The sequence below is a fragment of the Triturus cristatus genome, chromosome 4_1, assembly GCF_964204655.1.
Source record: "Triturus cristatus chromosome 4_1, aTriCri1.1, whole genome shotgun sequence".
In the NCBI taxonomy this organism is placed as follows: domain Eukaryota; kingdom Metazoa; phylum Chordata; class Amphibia; order Caudata; family Salamandridae; genus Triturus; species Triturus cristatus.
Genome location: NC_140585.1, coordinates 294,720,049 through 294,740,801, shown reverse-complemented (window position 1 = coordinate 294,740,801; position 20,753 = coordinate 294,720,049). Strand labels below are relative to the sequence as shown.

Sequence of the window (20,753 nt, the reverse complement as noted above, 5' to 3'; positions counted from 1 at the left end):
GTTAAGGTTCTGGGCATAGACTCAGGCGTCTCCCAGGGTCAGGTAGGTACAGTTGGTTCACCCTCAGCGGCACAAGGGTGGCCGGGTGCAGAGAGAGTTAGGCCCAATGTTATCCTATGAGAGGTAGGGGGGCCTTGGTTGGTGGCTGCTGACTAGCAGGCCACGTGGCTGTGGGAGCTGGGCTCCTGGTCACTTATCCAGGGCAAGTGGGGAAGTAGATAGATGTAGAGGTTGCACTGCCAGGGCCACTCGGACGGCTGGGTGCAGGGTGCTTTTGAGCATTCGGGCGCTCAATTGATTTGAATGGGAAATCTGTGGTTTAGAAAAAGACTGCAAGCTCGGGGACGAAGATTCTTCAGGTGCCACCACCACTTCGAGAGGTAAGTTGGGTAGTTGGAGGATAGGTAGGTACCCGGGGATTGGGCACAGGGGGCCGCGGAGCGCCGGGTGCAGGGGTACCTTTTGGTGTTGGGAAATCTTACCCTCTGTTGATCGCGGTTGGGGGGGCACCTGGTTCTGAGGCTGCAGGCTTCTTCAGGAGTGTCGAGGGAGGTCCTTGGGTGCCGGACTCGGGGTCACAGTCGCCGTGGGGTCGTCCTTGTGGTCTTTGTTCACTCTGGCACAGGCCAGGCTTGGTGGGTGCAGAGTGTGAAGGGTTCGCGGTTCCGGGCTGCTGCCAGGGATTAGAAGTAGACTTGAGTAGAGCCTCCACTCATGGGAGTCCCAGGGGTTTAGAGTCAAAAGGTAGCCAGGTCCTCCAGGGTTTGTGAGGTTGCTGGCCACAAGAGATGCCGGGTTGGAGCAGGAGCAGGTTCGATGGTCGACAGGCCAGAGGCTCCAACGTTTGGGAGTTGCACAGCCCTCAGTCTTTTCATGTTTCGCTCAAAGAGTGAAGGGCCCTGTAATTTCTCCTTCTCATTCACATATGAAAAGAATGAGGGCTAATCAAAAAATGAATTAGAGCTGGACGTAGAAATGCAGCAGAAGGGCCAGCAAGCGCATTTCTAAGTTGCTCTATGAAGGATGCTTTTGTACTTGACAGATCAGTTTAATCCTACAGGTGCTCTAAAAGGAAGAATGCATTTGAGTCATCCTTGCTGAAAATCACACAGCCATTTATTCTAGGTTGCACTGAGTTTTCAGTCCTCTCCGCCTGCTAGCTTGTTGTTGCAATATGTCTCAATTCTGGAGAATTTTCTGCTATGCTGAAATGCGTGGCCCAGTTCAAATGTTCATCATATTTCCTGGAAAAATATCAAAAGGAGAACAAAGATTTGGTTTTGGGAAAATAATTTATTACACCTTGTAAAAATCTAAACTTTCACATTTGAGTCAAAAAAGAGAGGCTAGGTCTCACTATTTTGCTCAGGCTGTTTTACACGTACTGCTCACAGGTGCTGTCCTGCTACCAATGGGCATGAAAGCTTTGGCCTGCTCTGTTTCCAGCCTGGGTCAGTGCACCTCTCGTTACACAACCTGAAATTCTAGAGCTCCCTCTAGAACACCATATTGGTGCCCAATGCAGCATGGACACCTGATCAACACAGCTGAGTGTAGCCCAGAACCCCTGAGCTCAAGCAATCCACAAGCCTCTGCCTCCCAAGTAACTAGGACAACAGGCACATGCCACCTTGCCCGGCAAACACTGCAGCTGTCCTAATGATGAAATGCATTCCATAAGTAAGGATAATGATAAAGTAAGGTGGAATGAATTGATGGTTTACCAACCATGTTTCAAGAAAATCAATTTCACTATCCTTCAAAGAAAGGAAAAAAAGGTCTTATCAAGAAGCAGTGTGAATATGGGAAGGGCCTTTAAAAAAGATGTGGAGTTTCCTAAAGTAAAAAAGAGGGTTGAACTGATTGAAGGGAGAGAGGAAGTAGGGTCGGAAAGATTGTGACGGGGAAGTGAATACAACATAAATACTAGTATTTAGAGAGTGAGAGACAGGTAGAGGGACAGAAGGGAAAGGAGAGTGAGAGTGAGAGAGAAGAGCCAGGTTAGGGCTGAGTTTCTCTTTATCTGCCAGTGACTCCCTGTAGAAGCTTGCCGGCACAATTTAGGCTGTCCTGTAGGCATCCCTTGTTATGCCGAGCCAGCCAATATTGAGAAAAATAGCATGGGTCACAATGATGGAACTCGTCTGCAACATCGGAAGTTTTAAAGTAGTATGGAGTGGGAGGGCTAGAAGAGTTACCATAAAGAATGAATACACGTCATTCTGTTCTCTAGCCTCAACAGCTGCAAGAGAGGAACTCCTGCTGGCCAAGAAGACCAAAGTCAGTTCAGCTTGAACAGGTGAAAGCATGCCTGATTCTGCAAAGGTATGAGATTACACTTTTGCGTCAGAGGTGGTCACGGGCTATTGCACATTAGGAAACCGTTTATTGAGGTCCAGTTGGATTACTCTATCTTCTACCACCTCAAAATCAGCTGCTCATGCAGTGTTCTATACCGATGAGCTATTTTGGTCCTCCCTGCCCCTTCCAGCTAGTGGGTCCCCTGACTAGGGAAAGTGATTCGAACAGATTTGCATATCTTTTCATAGGAGACTTCTTGACCTATTTTATCCTGTGCCAAATCAAGGTAGATTGAGTAATGATCTTGACAGACCTATATTGGAGAACTGCAGTGTGAGAAAGTGGCTCTGTATATACTGTTCCCAAATAGGTACAGGGTGTACAGAGTCCACAGTCCCCAGAGGTTTGGCAGAGGCTAAAGTTAGATATAACCTTACTCTCTAAAGTGGTAGCTTGGTCGAGCAGTAAGGCAGTATCAGAGGACAGTGTAAAGCATTTGTTGCACACACTCAGTCAGCAAATGGTCTCACACACTCAATAACTGAACTCTAGGCCAATGGTTTATCTACAAAAAATATATGCTTGTTTTATTTTAGAACCAACAATAGGTATTAAAATATACTTTCTCAGAATGAGATGCTTTATATAAATACTTTTGCAATATGCAATTGAGTTTTGTAGAAAGTTACAAGTGGTTGCAATAGGCAACAACATTTTAAACACAATAATGCATTGAGCTCAATGGAAGTTTCAAGTTATTTGCAACAGATTACTTTTAGGATTACTTTTGGATTTCCAGGACTGGATCCTAGATTCAGTCCTGGGTCAGTACTTGGAATCAAGTGATAAAAGTCGACTTAATTACTGTGATGATTTTTAGACAATATTTTGCTATTTTAAAAGTTGACAGAAAATATTTCATAGAAAACAGTCTAAGATTCCCTATGGCAGAAAATTCAAGTTGCAGGTATAGTATGTTCTCGTTACTTTTGTAATCCAGTACTGGGTGCCCAGACTCAGTACTGGGACCTTTATCCAAAACAGGTAAGTAATTACGTTTTCAGAAATTATACGATTTTTAAAGAATATTTAAAGTTTGCAGAAATTGACACTTAGAAGAAATTTCACAGAAAAACAGTCAATGATTTCCTACGGGAGAAAATTGGGTTACTGGTAAGTACAGTTGTAAGTATTTTTCAGAGTCAGTGCTGGGCACCAAGATCCAGCACTGGGAGCTCACCTAATAGCAGGTGAGTATTTTCGTTTTCGTTACTCGGCTGATTTTTGGTGAATATTTTAAGTTTTGAAAAGTCCACACTTGGAAGAAATTTCAGGAAAAACCAGTCAATGTTACCCTATGGAGAAGATTGAGTTATCGGTTTAAAGGTAAGTACTCGACTGGCAGAGTTAAGGTTCTGGGCATAGACTCAGGTGTCTCCCAGGGTCAGGTAGGTACAGTTGGTTCACCCTCAGCGGCACAAGGGCGGCCGGGTGCAGAGAGAGTTAGGCCCAATGTTATCCTATGAGAGGTAGGGGGGCCTTGGTTGGTGGCTGCTGACTAGCAGGCCACGTGGCTGTGGGAGCTGGGCTCCTGGTCACTTATCCAGGGCAAGTGGGGAAGTAGATAGATGTAGAGGTTGCACTGCCAGGGCCACTCGGACGGCTGGGTGCAGGGTGCTTTTGAGCATTCGGGCGCTCAATTGATTTGAATGGGAAATCTGTGGTTTAGAAAAAGACTGCAAGCTCGGGGACGAAGATTCTTCAGGTGCCACCACCACTTCGAGAGGTAAGTTGGGTAGTTGGAGGATAGGTAGGTACCCCGGGATTGGGCACAGGGGGCCGCGGAGCGCCGGGTGCAGGGGTACCTTTTGGTGTTGGGAAATCTTACCCTCTGTTGATCGCGGTTGGGGGGGCACCTGGTTCTGAGGCTGCAGGCTTCTTCAGGAGTGTCGAGGGAGGTCCTTGGGTGCCGGACTCGGGGTCACAGTCGCCGTGGGGTCGTCCTTGTGGTCTTTGTTCACTCTGGCACAGGCCAGGCTTGGTGGGTGCAGAGTGTGAAGGGTTCGCGGTTCCGGGCTACTGCCAGGGATTAGAAGTAGACTTGAGTAGAGCCTCTACTCATGGGAGTCCCAGGGGTTTAGAGTCAAAAGGTAGCCAGGTCCTCCAGGGTTTGTGAGGTTGCTGGCCACAAGAGATGCCGGGTTGGAGCAGGAGTAGGTTCGATGGTCGACAGGCCAGAGGCTCCAACGTTTGGGAGTTGCACAGCCCTCAGTCTTTTCATGTTTCGCTCAAAGAGTGAAGGGCCCTGTAATTTCTCCTTCTCATTCACATATGAAAAGAATGAGGGCTAATCAAAAAATGAATTAGAGCTGGACGTAGAAATGCAGCAGAAGGGCCAGCAAGCGCATTTCTAAGTTGCTCTATGAAGGATGCTTTTGTACTTGACAGATCAGTTTAATCCTACAGGTGCTCTAAAAGGAAGAATGCATTTGAGTCATCCTTGCTGAAAATCACACAGCCATTTATTCTAGGTTGCACTGAGTTTTCAGTCCTCTCCGCCTGCTAGCTTGTTGTTGCAATATGTCTCAATTCTGGAGAATTTTCTGCTATGCTGAAATGCGTGGCCCAGTTCAAATGTTCATCATATTTCCTGGAAAAATATCAAAAGGAGAACAAAGATTTGGTTTTGGGAAAATAATTTATTACACCTTGTAAAAATCAAAACTTTCACATTTGAGTCAAAAAAGAGAGGCTAGGTCTCACTATTTTGCTCAGGCTGTTTTACACGTACTGCTCACAGGTGCTGTCCTGCTACCAATGGGCATGAAAGCTTTGGCCTGCTCTGTTTCCAGCCTGGGTCAGTGCACCTCTTGTTACACAACCTGAAATTCTAGAGCTCCCTCTAGAACACCATATTGGTGCCCAATGCAGCATGGACACCTGATCAACACAGCTGAGTGCAGCCCAGAACCCCTGAGCTCAAGCAATCCACAAGCCTCTGCCTCCCAAGTAACTAGGACAACAGGCACATGCCACCTTGCCCGGCAAACACTGCAGCTGTCCTAATGATGAAATGCATTCCATAAGTAAGGATAATGATAAAGTAAGGTGGAATGAATTGATGGTTTACCAACCATGTTTCAAGAAAATCAATTTCACTATCCTTCAAAGAAAGGAAAAAAAGGTCTTATCAAGAAGCAGTGTGAATATGGGAAGGGCCTTTAAAAAAGATGTGGAGTTTCCTAAAGTAAAAAAGAGGGTTGAACTGATTGAAGGGAGAGAGGAAGTAGGGTCGGAAAGATTGTGACGGGGAAGTGAATACAACATAAATACTAGTATTTAGAGAGTGAGAGACAGGTAGAGGGACAGAAGGGAAAGGAGAGTGAGAGTGAGAGAGAAGAGCCAGGTTAGGGCTGAGTTTCTCTTTATCTGCCAGTGACTCCCTGTAGAAGCTTGCCGGCACAATTTAGGCTGTCCTGTAGGCATCCCTTGTTATGCCGAGCCAGCCAATATTGAGAAAAATAGCATGGGTCACAATGATGGAACTCGTCTGCAACATCGGAAGTTTTAAAGTAGTATGGAGTGGGAGGGCTAGAAGAGTTACCATAAAGAATGAATACACGTCATTCTGTTCTCTAGCCTCAACAGCTGCAAGAGAGGAACTCCTGCTGGCCAAGAAGACCAAAGTCAGTTCAGCTTGAACAGGTGAAAGCATGCCTGATTCTGCAAAGGTATGAGATTACACTTTTGCGTCAGAGGTGGTCACGGGCTATTGCACATTAGGAAACCGTTTATTGAGGTCCAGTTGGATTACTCTATCTTCTACCACCTCAAAATCAGCTGCTCATGCAGTGTTCTATACCGATGAGCTATTTTGGTCCTCCCTGCCCCTTCCAGCTAGTGGGTCCCCTGACTAGGGAAAGTGATTCGAACAGATTTGCATATCTTTTCATAGGAGACTTCTTGACCTATTTTATCCTGTGCCAAATCAAGGTAGATTGAGTAATGATCTTGACAGACCTATATTGGAGAACTGCAGTGTGAGAAAGTGGCTCTGTATATACTGTTCCCAAATAGGTACAGGGTGTACAGAGTCCACAGTCCCCAGAGGTTTGGCAGAGGCTAAAGTTAGATATAACCTTACTCTCTAAAGTGGTAGCTTGGTCGAGCAGTAAGGCAGTATCAGAGGACAGTGTAAAGCATTTGTTGCACACACTCAGTCAGCAAATGGTCTCACACACTCAATAACTGAACTCTAGGCCAATGGTTTATCTACAAAAAATATATGCTTGTTTTATTTTAGAACCAACAATAGGTATTAAAATATACTTTCTCAGAATGAGATGCTTTATATAAATACTTTTGCAATATGCAATTGAGTTTTGTAGAAAGTTACAAGTGGTTGCAATAGGCAACAACATTTTAAACACAATAATGCATTGAGCTCAATGGAAGTTTCAAGTTATTTGCAACAGATTACTTTTAGGATTACTTTTGGATTTCCAGGACTGGATCCTAGATTCAGTCCTGGGTCAGTACTTGGAATCAAGTGATAAAAGTCGACTTAATTACTGTGATGATTTTTAGACAATATTTTGCTATTTTAAAAGTTGACAGAAAATATTTCATAGAAAACAGTCTAAGATTCCCTATGGCAGAAAATTCAAGTTGCAGGTATAGTATGTTCTCGTTACTTTTGTAATCCAGTACTGGGTGCCTAGACTCAGTACTGGGACCTTTATCCAAAACACGTAAGTAATTACGTTTTCAGAAATTATACGATTTTTAAAGAATATTTAAAGTTTGCAGAAATTGACACTTAGAAGAAATTTCACAGAAAAACAGTCAATGATTTCCTATGGGAGAAAATTGGGTTACTGGTAAGTACAGTTGTAAGTATTTTTCAGAGTCAGTGCTGGGCACCAAGATCCAGCACTGGGAGCTCACCTAATAGCAGGTGAGTATTTTCGTTTTCGTTACTCGGCTGATTTTTGGTGAATATTTTAAGTTTTGAAAAGTCCACACTTGGAAGAAATTTCAGGAAAAACCAGTCAATGTTACCCTATGGAGAAGATTGAGTTATCGGTTTAAAGGTAAGTACTCGACTGGCAGAGTTAAGGTTCTGGGCATAGACTCAGGCGTCTCCCAGGGTCAGGTAGGTACAGTTGGTTCACCCTCAGCGGCACAAGGGTGGCCGGGTGCAGAGAGAGTTAGGCCCAATGTTATCCTATGAGAGGTAGGGGGGCCTTGGTTGGTGGCTGCTGACTAGCAGGCCACGTGGCTGTGGGAGCTGGGCTCCTGGTCACTTATCCAGGGCAAGTGGGGAAGTAGATAGATGTAGAGGTTGCACTGCCAGGGCCACTCGGACGGCTGGGTGCAGGGTGCTTTTGAGCATTCGGGCGCTCAATTGATTTGAATGGGAAATCTGTGGTTTAGAAAAAGACTGCAAGCTCGGGGACGAAGATTCTTCAGGTGCCACCACCACTTCGAGAGGTAAGTTGGGTAGTTGGAGGATAGGTAGGTACCCGGGGATTGGGCACAGGGGGCCGCGGAGCGCCGGGTGCAGGGGTACCTTTTGGTGTTGGGAAATCTTACCCTCTGTTGATCGCGGTTGGGGGGGCACCTGGTTCTGAGGCTGCAGGCTTCTTCAGGAGTGTCGAGGGAGGTCCTTGGGTGCCGGACTCGGGGTCACAGTCGCCGTGGGGTCGTCCTTGTGGTCTTTGTTCACTCTGGCACAGGCCAGGCTTGGTGGGTGCAGAGTGTGAAGGGTTCGCGGTTCCGGGCTGCTGCCAGGGATTAGAAGTAGACTTGAGTAGAGCCTCTACTCATGGGAGTCCCAGGGGTTTAGAGTCAAAAGGTAGCCAGGTCCTCCAGGGTTTGTGAGGTTGCTGGCCACAAGAGATGCCGGGTTGGAGCAGGAGCAGGTTCGATGGTCGACAGGCCAGAGGCTCCAACGTTTGGGAGTTGCACAGCCCTCAGTCTTTTCATGTTTCGCTCAAAGAGTGAAGGGCCCTGTAATTTCTCCTTCTCATTCACATATGAAAAGAATGAGGGCTAATCAAAAAATGAATTAGAGCTGGACGTAGAAATGCAGCAGAAGGGCCAGCAAGCGCATTTCTAAGTTGCTCTATGAAGGATGCTTTTGTACTTGACAGATCAGTTTAATCCTACAGGTGCTCTAAAAGGAAGAATGCATTTGAGTCATCCTTGCTGAAAATCACACAGCCATTTATTCTAGGTTGCACTGAGTTTTCAGTCCTCTCCGCCTGCTAGCTTGTTGTTGCAATATGTCTCAATTGTGGAGAATTGTCTGCTATGCTGAAATGCGTGGCCCAGTTCAAATGTTCATCATATTTCCTGGAAAAATATCAAAAGGAAAACAAAGATTTGGTTTTGGGAAAATAATTTATTACACCTTGTAAAAATCAAAACTTTCACATTTGAGTCAAAAAAGAGAGGCTAGGTCTCACTATTTTGCTCAGGCTGTTTTACACGTACTGCTCACAGGTGCTGTCCTGCTACCAATGGGCATGGAAGCTTTGGCCTGCTCTGTTTCCAGCCTGGGTCGGTGCACCTCTCGTTACACAACCTGAAATTCTAGAGCTCCCTCTAGAACACCATATTGATGCCCAATGCAGCATGGACACCTGATCAACACAGCTGAGTGCAGCCCAGAACCCCTGAGCTCAAGCAATCCACAAGCCTCTGCCTCCCAAGTAACTAGGACAACAGGCACACGCCACCTTGCCCGGCAAACACTGCAGCTGTCCTAATGATGAAATGCATTCCATAAGTAAGGATAATGATAAAGTAAGGTGGAATGAATTGATGGTTTACCAACCATGTTTCAAGAAAATCAATTTCACTATCCTTCAAAGAAAGGAAAAAAAGGTCTTATCAAGAAGCAGTGTGAATATGGGAAGGGCCTTTAAAAAAGATGTGGAGTTTCCTAAAGTAAAAAAGAGGGTTGAACTGATTGAAGGGAGAGAGGAAGTAGGGTCGGAAAGATTGTGACGGGGAAGTGAATACAACATAAATACTAGTATTTAGAGAGTGAGAGACAGGTAGAGGGACAGAAGGGAAAGGAGAGTGAGAGTGAGAGAGAAGAGCCAGGTTAGGGCTGAGTTTCTCTTTATCTGCCAGTGACTCCCTGTAGAAGCTTGCCGGCACAATTTAGGCTGTCCTGTAGGCATCCCTTGTTATGCCGAGCCAGCCAATATTGAGAAAAATAGCATGGGTCACAATGATGGAACTCGTCTGCAACATCGGAAGTTTTAAAGTAGTATGGAGTGGGAGGGCTAGAAGAGTTACCATAAAGAATGAATACACGTCATTCTGTTCTCTAGCCTCAACAGCTGCAAGAGAGGAACTCCTGCTGGCCAAGAAGACCAATGTCAGTTCAGCTTGAACAGGTGAAAGCATGCCTGATTCTGCAAAGGTATGAGATTACACTTTTGCGTCAGAGGTGGTCACGGGCTATTGCACATTAGGAAACCGTTTATTGAGGTCCAGTTGGATTACTCTATCTTCTACCACCTCAAAATCAGCTGCTCATGCAGTGTTCTATACCGATGAGCTATTTTGGTCCTCCCTGCCCCTTCCAGCTAGTGGATCCCCTGACTAGGGAAAGTGATTCGAACAGATTTGCATATCTTTTCATAGGAGACTTCTTGACCTATTTTATCCTGTGCCAAATCAAGGTAGATTGAGTAATGATCTTGACAGACCTATATTGGAGAACTGCAGTGTGAGAAAGTGGCTCTGTATATACTGTTCCCAAATAGGTACAGGGTGTACAGAGTCCACAGTCCCCAGAGGTTTGGCAGAGGCTAAAGTTAGATATAACCTTACTCTCTAAAGTGGTAGCTTGGTCGAGCAGTAAGGCAGTATCAGAGGACAGTGTAAAGCATTTGTTGCACACACTCAGTCAGCAAATGGTCTCACACACTCAATAACTGAACTCTAGGCCAATGGTTTATCTACAAAAAATATATGCTTGTTTTATTTTAGAACCAACAATAGGTATTAAAATATACTTTCTCAGAATGAGATGCTTTATATAAATACTTTTGCAATATGCAATTGAGTTTTGTAGAAAGTTACAAGTGGTTGCAATAGGCAACAACATTTTAAACACAATAATGCATTGAGCTCAATGGAAGTTTCAAGTTATTTGCAACAGATTACTTTTAGGATTACTTTTGGATTTCCAGGACTGGATCCTAGATTCAGTCCTGGGTCAGTACTTGGAATCAAGTGATAAAAGTCGACTTAATTACTGTGATGATTTTTAGACAATATTTTGCTATTTTAAAAGTTGACAGAAAATATTTCATAGAAAACAGTCTAAGATTCCCTATGGCAGAAAATTCAAGTTGCAGGTATAGTATGTTCTCGTTACTTTTGTAATCCAGTACTGGGTGCCTAGACTCAGTACTGGGACCTTTATCCAAAACACGTAAGTAATTACGTTTTCAGAAATTATACGATTTTTAAAGAATATTTAAAGTTTGCAGAAATTGACACTTAGAAGAAATTTCACAGAAAAACAGTCAATGATTTCCTATGGGAGAAAATTGGGTTACTGGTAAGTACAGTTGTAAGTATTTTTCAGAGTCAGTGCTGGGCACCAAGATCCAGCACTGGGAGCTCACCTAATAGCAGGTGAGTATTTTCGTTTTCGTTACTCGGCTGATTTTTGGTGAATATTTTAAGTTTTGAAAAGTCCACACTTGGAAGAAATTTCAGGAAAAACCAGTCAATGTTACCCTATGGAGAAGATTGAGTTATCGGTTTAAAGGTAAGTACTCGACTGGCAGAGTTAAGGTTCTGGGCATAGACTCAGGCGTCTCCCAGGGTCAGGTAGGTACAGTTGGTTCACCCTCAGCGGCACAAGGGTGGCCGGGTGCAGAGAGAGTTAGGCCCAATGTTATCCTATGAGAGGTAGGGGGGCCTTGGTTGGTGGCTGCTGACTAGCAGGCCACGTGGCTGTGGGAGCTGGGCTCCTGGTCACTTATCCAGGGCAAGTGGGGAAGTAGATAGATGTAGAGGTTGCACTGCCAGGGCCACTCGGACGGCTGGGTGCAGGGTGCTTTTGAGCATTCGGGCGCTCAATTGATTTGAATGGGAAATCTGTGGTTTAGAAAAAGACTGCAAGCTCGGGGACGAAGATTCTTCAGGTGCCACCACCACTTCGAGAGGTAAGTTGGGTAGTTGGAGGATAGGTAGGTACCCGGGGATTGGGCACAGGGGGCCGCGGAGCGCCGGGTGCAGGGGTACCTTTTGGTGTTGGGAAATCTTACCCTCTGTTGATCGCGGTTGGGGGGGCACCTGGTTCTGAGGCTGCAGGCTTCTTCAGGAGTGTCGAGGGAGGTCCTTGGGTGCCGGACTCGGGGTCACAGTCGCCGTGGGGTCGTCCTTGTGGTCTTTGTTCACTCTGGCACAGGCCAGGCTTGGTGGGTGCAGAGTGTGAAGGGTTCGCGGTTCCGGGCTGCTGCCAGGGATTAGAAGTAGACTTGAGTAGAGCCTCTACTCATGGGAGTCCCAGGGGTTTAGAGTCAAAAGGTAGCCAGGTCCTCCAGGGTTTGTGAGGTTGCTGGCCACAAGAGATGCCGGGTTGGAGCAGGAGCAGGTTCGATGGTCGACAGGCCAGAGGCTCCAACGTTTGGGAGTTGCACAGCCCTCAGTCTTTTCATGTTTCGCTCAAAGAGTGAAGGGCCCTGTAATTTCTCCTTCTCATTCACATATGAAAAGAATGAGGGCTAATCAAAAAATGAATTAGAGCTGGACGTAGAAATGCAGCAGAAGGGCCAGCAAGCGCATTTCTAAGTTGCTCTATGAAGGATGCTTTTGTACTTGACAGATCAGTTTAATCCTACAGGTGCTCTAAAAGGAAGAATGCATTTGAGTCATCCTTGCTGAAAATCACACAGCCATTTATTCTAGGTTGCACTGAGTTTTCAGTCCTCTCCGCCTGCTAGCTTGTTGTTGCAATATGTCTCAATTGTGGAGAATTGTCTGCTATGCTGAAATGCGTGGCCCAGTTCAAATGTTCATCATATTTCCTGGAAAAATATCAAAAGGAAAACAAAGATTTGGTTTTGGGAAAATAATTTATTACACCTTGTAAAAATCAAAACTTTCACATTTGAGTCAAAAAAGAGAGGCTAGGTCTCACTATTTTGCTCAGGCTGTTTTACACGTACTGCTCACAGGTGCTGTCCTGCTACCAATGGGCATGGAAGCTTTGGCCTGCTCTGTTTCCAGCCTGGGTCGGTGCACCTCTCGTTACACAACCTGAAATTCTAGAGCTCCCTCTAGAACACCATATTGATGCCCAATGCAGCATGGACACCTGATCAACACAGCTGAGTGCAGCCCAGAACCCCTGAGCTCAAGCAATCCACAAGCCTCTGCCTCCCAAGTAACTAGGACAACAGGCACACGCCACCTTGCCCGGCAAACACTGCAGCTGTCCTAATGATGAAATGCATTCCATAAGTAAGGATAATGATAAAGTAAGGTGGAATGAATTGATGGTTTACCAACCATGTTTCAAGAAAATCAATTTCACTATCCTTCAAAGAAAGGAAAAAAAGGTCTTATCAAGAAGCAGTGTGAATATGGGAAGGGCCTTTAAAAAAGATGTGGAGTTTCCTAAAGTAAAAAAGAGGGTTGAACTGATTGAAGGGAGAGAGGAAGTAGGGTCGGAAAGATTGTGACGGGGAAGTGAATACAACATAAATACTAGTATTTAGAGAGTGAGAGACAGGTAGAGGGACAGAAGGGAAAGGAGAGTGAGAGTGAGAGAGAAGAGCCAGGTTAGGGCTGAGTTTCTCTTTATCTGCCAGTGACTCCCTGTAGAAGCTTGCCGGCACAATTTAGGCTGTCCTGTAGGCATCCCTTGTTATGCCGAGCCAGCCAATATTGAGAAAAATAGCATGGGTCACAATGATGGAACTCGTCTGCAACATCGGAAGTTTTAAAGTAGTATGGAGTGGGAGGGCTAGAAGAGTTACCATAAAGAATGAATACACGTCATTCTGTTCTCTAGCCTCAACAGCTGCAAGAGAGGAACTCCTGCTGGCCAAGAAGACCAATGTCAGTTCAGCTTGAACAGGTGAAAGCATGCCTGATTCTGCAAAGGTATGAGATTACACTTTTGCGTCAGAGGTGGTCACGGGCTATTGCACATTAGGAAACCGTTTATTGAGGTCCAGTTGGATTACTCTATCTTCTACCACCTCAAAATCAGCTGCTCATGCAGTGTTCTATACCGATGAGCTATTTTGGTCCTCCCTGCCCCTTCCAGCTAGTGGATCCCCTGACTAGGGAAAGTGATTCGAACAGATTTGCATATCTTTTCATAGGAGACTTCTTGACCTATTTTATCCTGTGCCAAATCAAGGTAGATTGAGTAATGATCTTGACAGACCTATATTGGAGAACTGCAGTGTGAGAAAGTGGCTCTGTATATACTGTTCCCAAATAGGTACAGGGTGTACAGAGTCCACAGTCCCCAGAGGTTTGGCAGAGGCTAAAGTTAGATATAACCTTACTCTCTAAAGTGGTAGCTTAGTCGAGCAGTAAGGCAGTATCAGAGGACAGTGTAAAGCATTTGTTGCACACACTCAGTCAGCAAATGGTCTCACACACTCAATAACTGAACTCTAGGCCAATGGTTTATCTACAAAAAATATATGCTTGTTTTATTTTAGAACCAACAATAGGTATTAAAATATACTTTCTCAGAATGAGATGCTTTATATAAATACTTTTGCAATATGCAATTGAGTTTTGTAGAAAGTTACAAGTGGTTGCAATAGGCAACAACATTTTAAACACAATAATGCATTGAGCTCAATGGAAGTTTCAAGTTATTTGCAACAGATTACTTTTAGGATTACTTTTGGATTTCCAGGACTGGATCCTAGATTCAGTCCTGGGTCAGTACTTGGAATCAAGTGATAAAAGTCGACTTAATTACTGTGATGATTTTTAGACAATATTTTGCTATTTTAAAAGTTGACAGAAAATATTTCATAGAAAACAGTCTAAGATTCCCTATGGCAGAAAATTCAAGTTGCAGGTATAGTATGTTCTCGTTACTTTTGTAATCCAGTACTGGGTGCCTAGACTCAGTACTGGGACCTTTATCCAAAACACGTAAGTAATTACGTTTTCAGAAATTATACGATTTTTAAAGAATATTTAAAGTTTGCAGAAATTGACACTTAGAAGAAATTTCACAGAAAAACAGTCAATGATTTCCTATGGGAGAAAATTGGGTTACTGGTAAGTACAGTTGTAAGTATTTTTCAGAGTCAGTGCTGGGCACCAAGATCCAGCACTGGGAGCTCACCTAATAGCAGGTGAGTATTTTCGTTTTCGTTACTCGGCTGATTTTTGGTGAATATTTTAAGTTTTGAAAAGTCCACACTTGGAAGAAATTTCAGGAAAAACAAGTCAATGTTACCCTATGGAGAAGATTGAGTTATCGGTTTAAAGGTAAGTACTCGACTGGCAGAGTTAAGGTTCTGGGCATACACTCAGGCGTCTCCCAGGGTCAGGTAGGTACAGTTGGTTCACCCTCAGCGGCACAAGGGTGGCCGGGTGCAGAGAGAGTTAGGCCCAATGTTATCCTATGAGAGGTAGGGGGGCCTTGGTTGGTGGCTGCTGACTAGCAGGCCACGTGGCTGTGGGAGCTGGGCTCCTGGTCACTTATCCAGGGCAAGTGGGGAAGTAGATAGATGTAGAGGTTGCACTGCCAGGGCCACTCGGACGGCTGGGTGCAGGGTGCTTTTGAGCATTCGGGCGCTCAATTGATTTGAATGGGAAATCTGTGGTTTAGAAAAAGACTGCAAGCTCGGGGACGAAGATTCTTCAGGTGCCACCACCACTTCGAGAGGTAAGTTGGGTAGTTGGAGGATAGGTAGGTACCCCGGGATTGGGCACAGGGGGCCGCAGAGCGCCGGATGCAGGGGTACCTTTTGGTGTCGGGAAATCTTACCCTCTGTTGATCGCGGTTGGGGGGGCACCTGGTTCTGAGGCTGCAGGCTTCTTCAGGAGTGTCGAGGGAGGTCCTTGGGTGCCGGACTCGGGGTCACAGTCGCCGTGGGGTCGTCCTTGTGGTCTTTGTTCACTCTGGCACAGGCCAGGCTTGGTGGGTGCAGAGTGTGAAGGGTTCGCGGTTCCGGGCTGCTGCCAGGGATTAGAAGTAGATTTGAGTAGAGCCTCTACTCATGGGAGTCCCAGGGGTTTAGAGTCAAAAGGTAGCCAGGTCCTCCAGGGTTTGTGAGGTTGCTGGCCACAAGAGATGCCGGGTTGGAGCAGGAGCAGGTTCGAGGGTCGACAGGCCAGAGGCTCCAACGTTTGGGAGTTGCACAGCCCTCAGTCTTTTCATGTTTCGCTCAAAGAGTGAAGGGCCCTGTAATTTCTCCTTCTCATTCACATATGAAAAGAATGAGGGCTAATCAAAAAATGAATTAGAGCTGGACGTAGAAATGCAGCAGAAGGGCCAGCAAGCGCATTTCTAAGTTGCTCTATGAAGGATGCTTTTGTACTTGACAGATCAGTTTAATCCTACAGGTGCTCTAAAAGGAAGAATGCATTTGAGTCATCCTTGCTGAAAATCACACAGCCATTTATTCTAGGTTGCACTGAGTTTTCAGTCCTCTCCGCCTGCTAGCTTGTTGTTGCAATATGTCTCAATTCTGGAGAATTGTCTGCTATGTTGAAATGCGTGGCCCAGTTCAAATGTTCATCATATTTCCTGGAAAAATATCAAAAGGAAAACAAAGATTTGGTTTTGGGAAAATAATTTATTACACCTTGTAAAAATCAAAACTTTCACATTTGAGTCAAAAAAGAGAGGCTAGGTCTCACTATTTTGCTCAGGCTGTTTTACACGTACTGCTCACAGGTGCTGTCCTGCTACCAATGGGCATGGAAGCTTTGGCCTGCTCTGTTTCCAGCCTGGGTCGGTGCACCTCTCGTTACACAACCTGAAATTCTAGAGCTCCCTCTAGAACACCATATTGATGCCCAATGCAGCACGGAAACCTGATCAACACAGCTGAGTGCAGCCCAGAACCCCTGAGCTCAAGCAATCCACTAGCCTCTGCCTCCCAAGTAACTAGGACAACAGGCACACGCCACCTTGCCCGGCAAACACTGCAGCTGTCCTAATGATGAAATGCATTCCATAAGTAAGGATAATGATAAAGTAAGGTGGAATGAATTGATGGTTTACCAACCATGTTTCAAGAAAATCAATTTCACTATCCTTCAAAGAAAGGAAAAAAATGTCTTATCAAGAAGCAGTGTGAATATGGGAAGGGCCTTTAAAAAAGATGTGGAGTTTCCTAAAGTAAAAAAGAGGGTTGAACTGATTGAAGGGAGAGAGGAAGTAGGGTCGGAAAGATTGTGACGGGGAAGTGAATACAACATAAATACTAGTATTTAGAGAGTGAGAGACAGGTAGAGGGACAGAAGGGAAAGGAGAGTGAGAGAGAAGAGCCAGGTTAGGGCTGAGTTTCTCTTTATCTGCCAGTGACTTCCTGTAGAAGCTTGCCGGCACAATTTAGGCTGTCCTGTAGGCTTCCCTTGTTATGCAAAGCCAGCCAATATTGAGTAAAATAGCATGGGTCACAATGATGGAACTCGTCTGCAACATCGGAAGTTTTAAAGTAGTATGGAGTGGGAGGGCTAGAAGAGTTACCATAAAGAATGAATACACGTCATTCTGTTCTCTAGCCTCAACAGCTGCAAGAGAGGAACTCCTGCTGGCCAAGAAGACCAATGTCAGTTCAGCTTGAACAGGTGAAAGCATGCCTGATTCTGCAAAGGTATGAGATTACACTTTTGCGTCAGAGGTGGTCAGGGGCTATTGAACATTAGGAAACCATTTATTGAGGTCCAGTTGGATTACTCTATCTTCTACCACCTCAAAATCAGCTGCTCATGCAGTGTTCTATACCGATGAGCTATTTTGGTCCTCCCTGCCCCTTCCAGCTAGTGGGTCCCCTGACTAGGGAAAGTGATTCGAACAGATTTGCATATCTTTTCATAGGAGACTTCTTGACCTATTTTATACTGTGCCAAATCAAGGTAGATTGAGTAATGATCTTGACAGACCTATATTGGAGAACTGCAGTGTGAGAAAGTGGCTCTGTATATACTGTTCCCAAATAGGTACAGGGTGTACAGAGTCCACAGTCCCCAGAGGTTTGGCAGAGGCTAAAGTTAGATATAACCTTACTCTCTAAAGTGGTAGCTTGGTCGAGCAGTAAGGCAGTATCAGAGGACAGTGTAAAGCATTTGTTGCACACACTCAGTGAGCAAATGGTCTCACACACTCAATAACTGAACTCTAGGCCAATGGTTTATCTACAAAAAATATATGCTTGTTTTATTTTAGAACCAACAATAGGTATTAAAATATACTTTCTCAGAATGAGATGCTTTATATAAATACTTTTGCAATATGCAATTGAGTTTTGTAGAAAGTTACAAGTGGTTGCAATAGGCAACAACATTTTAAACACAATAATGCATTGAGCTCAATGGAAGTTTCAAGTTATTTGCAACAGATTACTTTTAGGATTACTTTTGGATTTCCAGGACTGGATCCTAGATTCAGTCCTGGGTCAGTACTTGGAATCAAGTGATAAAAGTCGACTTAATTACTGTGATGATTTTTAGACAATATTTTGCTATTTTAAAAGTTGACAGAAAATATTTCATAGAAAACCGTCTAAGATTCCCTATGGCAGAAAATTCAAGTTGCAGGTATAGTATGTTCTCGTTACTTTTGTAATCCAGTACTGGGTGCCTAGACTCAGTACTGGGACCTTTATCCAAAACAGGTAAGTAATTACGTTTTCAGAAATTATACGATTTTTAAAGAATATTTAAAGTTTGCAGAAATTGACAGAAGAAATTTCACAGAAAAACAGTCAATGATTTCCTATGGGAGAAAATTGGGTTACTGGTAAGTACAGTTGTAAGTATTTTTCAGAGTCAGTGCTGGGCACCAAGATCCAGCACTGGGAGGTCACCTCATAGCAGGTGAGTATTTTCGTTTTCGTTACTCGGCTGATTTTTGGTGAATATTTTAAGTTTTGAAAAGTCCACACTTGGAAGAAATTTCAGGAAAAACCAGTCAATGTTACCCTATGGAGAAGATTGAGTTATCGGTTTAAAGGTAAGTACTCGACTGGCAGAGTTAAGGTTCTGGGCATAGACTCAGGCGTCTCCCAGGGTCAGGTAGGTACAGTTGGTTCACCCTCAGCGGCACAAGGGCGGCCGGGTGCAGAGAGAGTTAGGCCCAATGTTATCCTATGAGAAGTAGGGGGGCCTTGGTTGGTGGCTGCTGACTAGCAGGCCACGTGGCTGTGGGAGCTGGGCTCCTGGTCACTTATCCAGGGCAAGTGGGGAAGTAGATAGATGTAGAGGTTGCACTGCCAGGGCCACTCGGACGGCTGGGTGCAGGGTGCTTTTGAGCATTCGGGCGCTCAATTGATTTGAATGGGAAATCTCTGGTTTAGAAAAAGACTGCAAGCTCGGGGACGAAGATTCTTCAGGTGCCACCACCACTTCGAGAGGTAAGTTGGGTAGTTGGAGGATAGGTAGGTACCCCGGGATTGGGCACAGGGGGCCGCGGAGCGCCGGGTGCAGGGGTACCTTTTGGTGTCGGGAAATCTTACCCTCTGTTGATCGCGGTTGGGGGGGCACCTGGTTCTGAGGCTGCAGGCTTCTTCAGGAGTGTCGAGGGAGGTCCTTGGGTGCCGGACTCGGGGTCACAGTCGCCGTGGGGTCGTCCTTGTGGTCTTTGTTCACTCTGGCACAGGCCAGGCTTGGTGGGTGCAGAGTGTGAAGGGTTCGCGGTTCCGGGCTGCTGCCAGGGATTAGAAGTAGATTTGAGTAGAGCCTCTACTCATGGGAGTCCCAGGGGTTTAGAGTCAAAAGGTAGCCAGGTCCTCCAGGGTTTGTGAGGTTGCTGGCCACAAGAGATGCCGGGTTGGAGCAGGAGCAGGTTCGAGGGTCGACAGGCCAGAGGCTCCAACGTTTGGGAGTTGCACAGCCCTCAGTCTTTTCATGTTTCGCGCAAAGAGTGAAGGGCCCTGTCATTTCTCCTTCTCATTCACATATGAAAAGAATGAGGGCTAATCAAAAAATGAATTAGAGCTGGACGTAGAAATGCAGCAGAAGGGCCAGCAAGCGCATTTCTAAGTTGCTCTATGAAGGATGCTTTTGTACTTGACAGATCAGTTTAATCCTACAGGTGCTCTAAAAGGAAGAATGCATTTGAGTCATCCTTGCTGAAAATCACACAGCCATTTATTCTAGGTTGCACTGAGTTTTCAGTCCTCTCCGCCTGCTAGCTTGTTGTTGCAATATGTCTCAATTCTGGAGAATTGTCTGCTATGCTGAAATGCGTGGCCCAGTTCAAATGTTCATCATATTTCCTGGAAAAATATCAAAAGGAAAACAAAGATTTGGTTTTGGGAAAATAATTTATTACACCTTGTAAAAATCAAAACTTTCACATTTGAGTCAAAAAAGAGAGGCTAGGTTTCACTATTTTGCTCAGGCTGTTTTACACGTACTGCTCACAGGTGCTGTCCTGCTACCAATGGGCATGGAAGCTTTGGCCTGCTCTGTTTCCAGCCTGGGTCGGTGCACCTCTCGTTACACAACCTGAAATTCTAGAGCTCCCTCTAGAACACCATATTGATGCCCAATGCAGCATGGACACCTGATTAACACAGCTGAGTGCAGCCCAGAACCACTGAGCTCAAGCAATCCACAAGCCTCTGCCTCCCAAGTAACTAGGACAACAGGCACACGCCACCTTGCCCGGCAAACACGGCAGCTGTCCTAATGATGAAATGCATTCCATAAGTAAGGATAATGACAAAGTAAGGTGGAATGAATTGATGGTTTACCAACCATGTTTCAAGAAAATCAATTTCACTATCCTTCAAAGAAAGGAAAAAAATGTCTTATCAAGAAGCAGTGTGAATATGGGAAGGGCCTTTAAAAAAGATGTGGAGTTTCCAAAAGTAAAAAAGAGGGTTGAACTGATTGAAGGGAGAGAGGAAGTAGGGTCGGAAAGATTGTGACGGGGAAGTGAATACAACATAAATACTAGTATTTAGAGAGTGAGAGACAGGTAGAGGGACAGAAGGGAAAGGAGAGTGAGAGTGAGAGAGAAGAGCCAGGTTAGGGCTGAGTTTCTCTTTATCTGCCAGTGACTCCCTGTAGAAGCTTGCCGGCACAATTTAGGCTGTCCTGTAGGCATCCCTTGTTATGCCGAGCCAGCCAATATTGAGAAAAATAGCATGGGTCACAATGATGGAACTCGTCTGCAACATCGGAAGTTTTAAAGTAGTATGGAGTGGGAGGGCTAGAAGAGTTACCATAAAGAATGAATACACGTCATTCTGTTC

The 20,753-nt window shown here is 45.1% G+C and overlaps 6 non-coding genes across 6 annotated transcripts; all 6 read right to left on the bottom strand.

Annotated features, from left to right (window-relative positions):
* Positions 1 to 1,340: 1,340 nt before the first annotated feature.
* Positions 1,341 to 1,640, bottom strand: LOC146854581 (signal recognition particle RNA). Its single transcript, XR_014981661.1, has one exon.
* Positions 1,641 to 5,047: 3,407 nt separating this feature from the next.
* On the bottom strand, positions 5,048 to 5,347 carry LOC146854580 (signal recognition particle RNA). The gene has a single exon (XR_014981670.1).
* Positions 5,348 to 8,754: 3,407 nt separating this feature from the next.
* LOC146854579 (signal recognition particle RNA) lies at positions 8,755 to 9,054 on the bottom strand. The gene has a single exon (XR_014959086.1).
* Positions 9,055 to 12,461: 3,407 nt separating this feature from the next.
* Positions 12,462 to 12,761, bottom strand: LOC146854578 (signal recognition particle RNA). The gene has a single exon (XR_014959085.1).
* A 3,407-nt stretch (positions 12,762 to 16,168) lies between these two features.
* Positions 16,169 to 16,468, bottom strand: LOC146854577 (signal recognition particle RNA). The gene has a single exon (XR_014959143.1).
* A 3,397-nt stretch (positions 16,469 to 19,865) lies between these two features.
* LOC146854576 (signal recognition particle RNA) lies at positions 19,866 to 20,165 on the bottom strand. The gene has a single exon (XR_014981666.1).
* Positions 20,166 to 20,753: the final 588 nt, after the last annotated feature.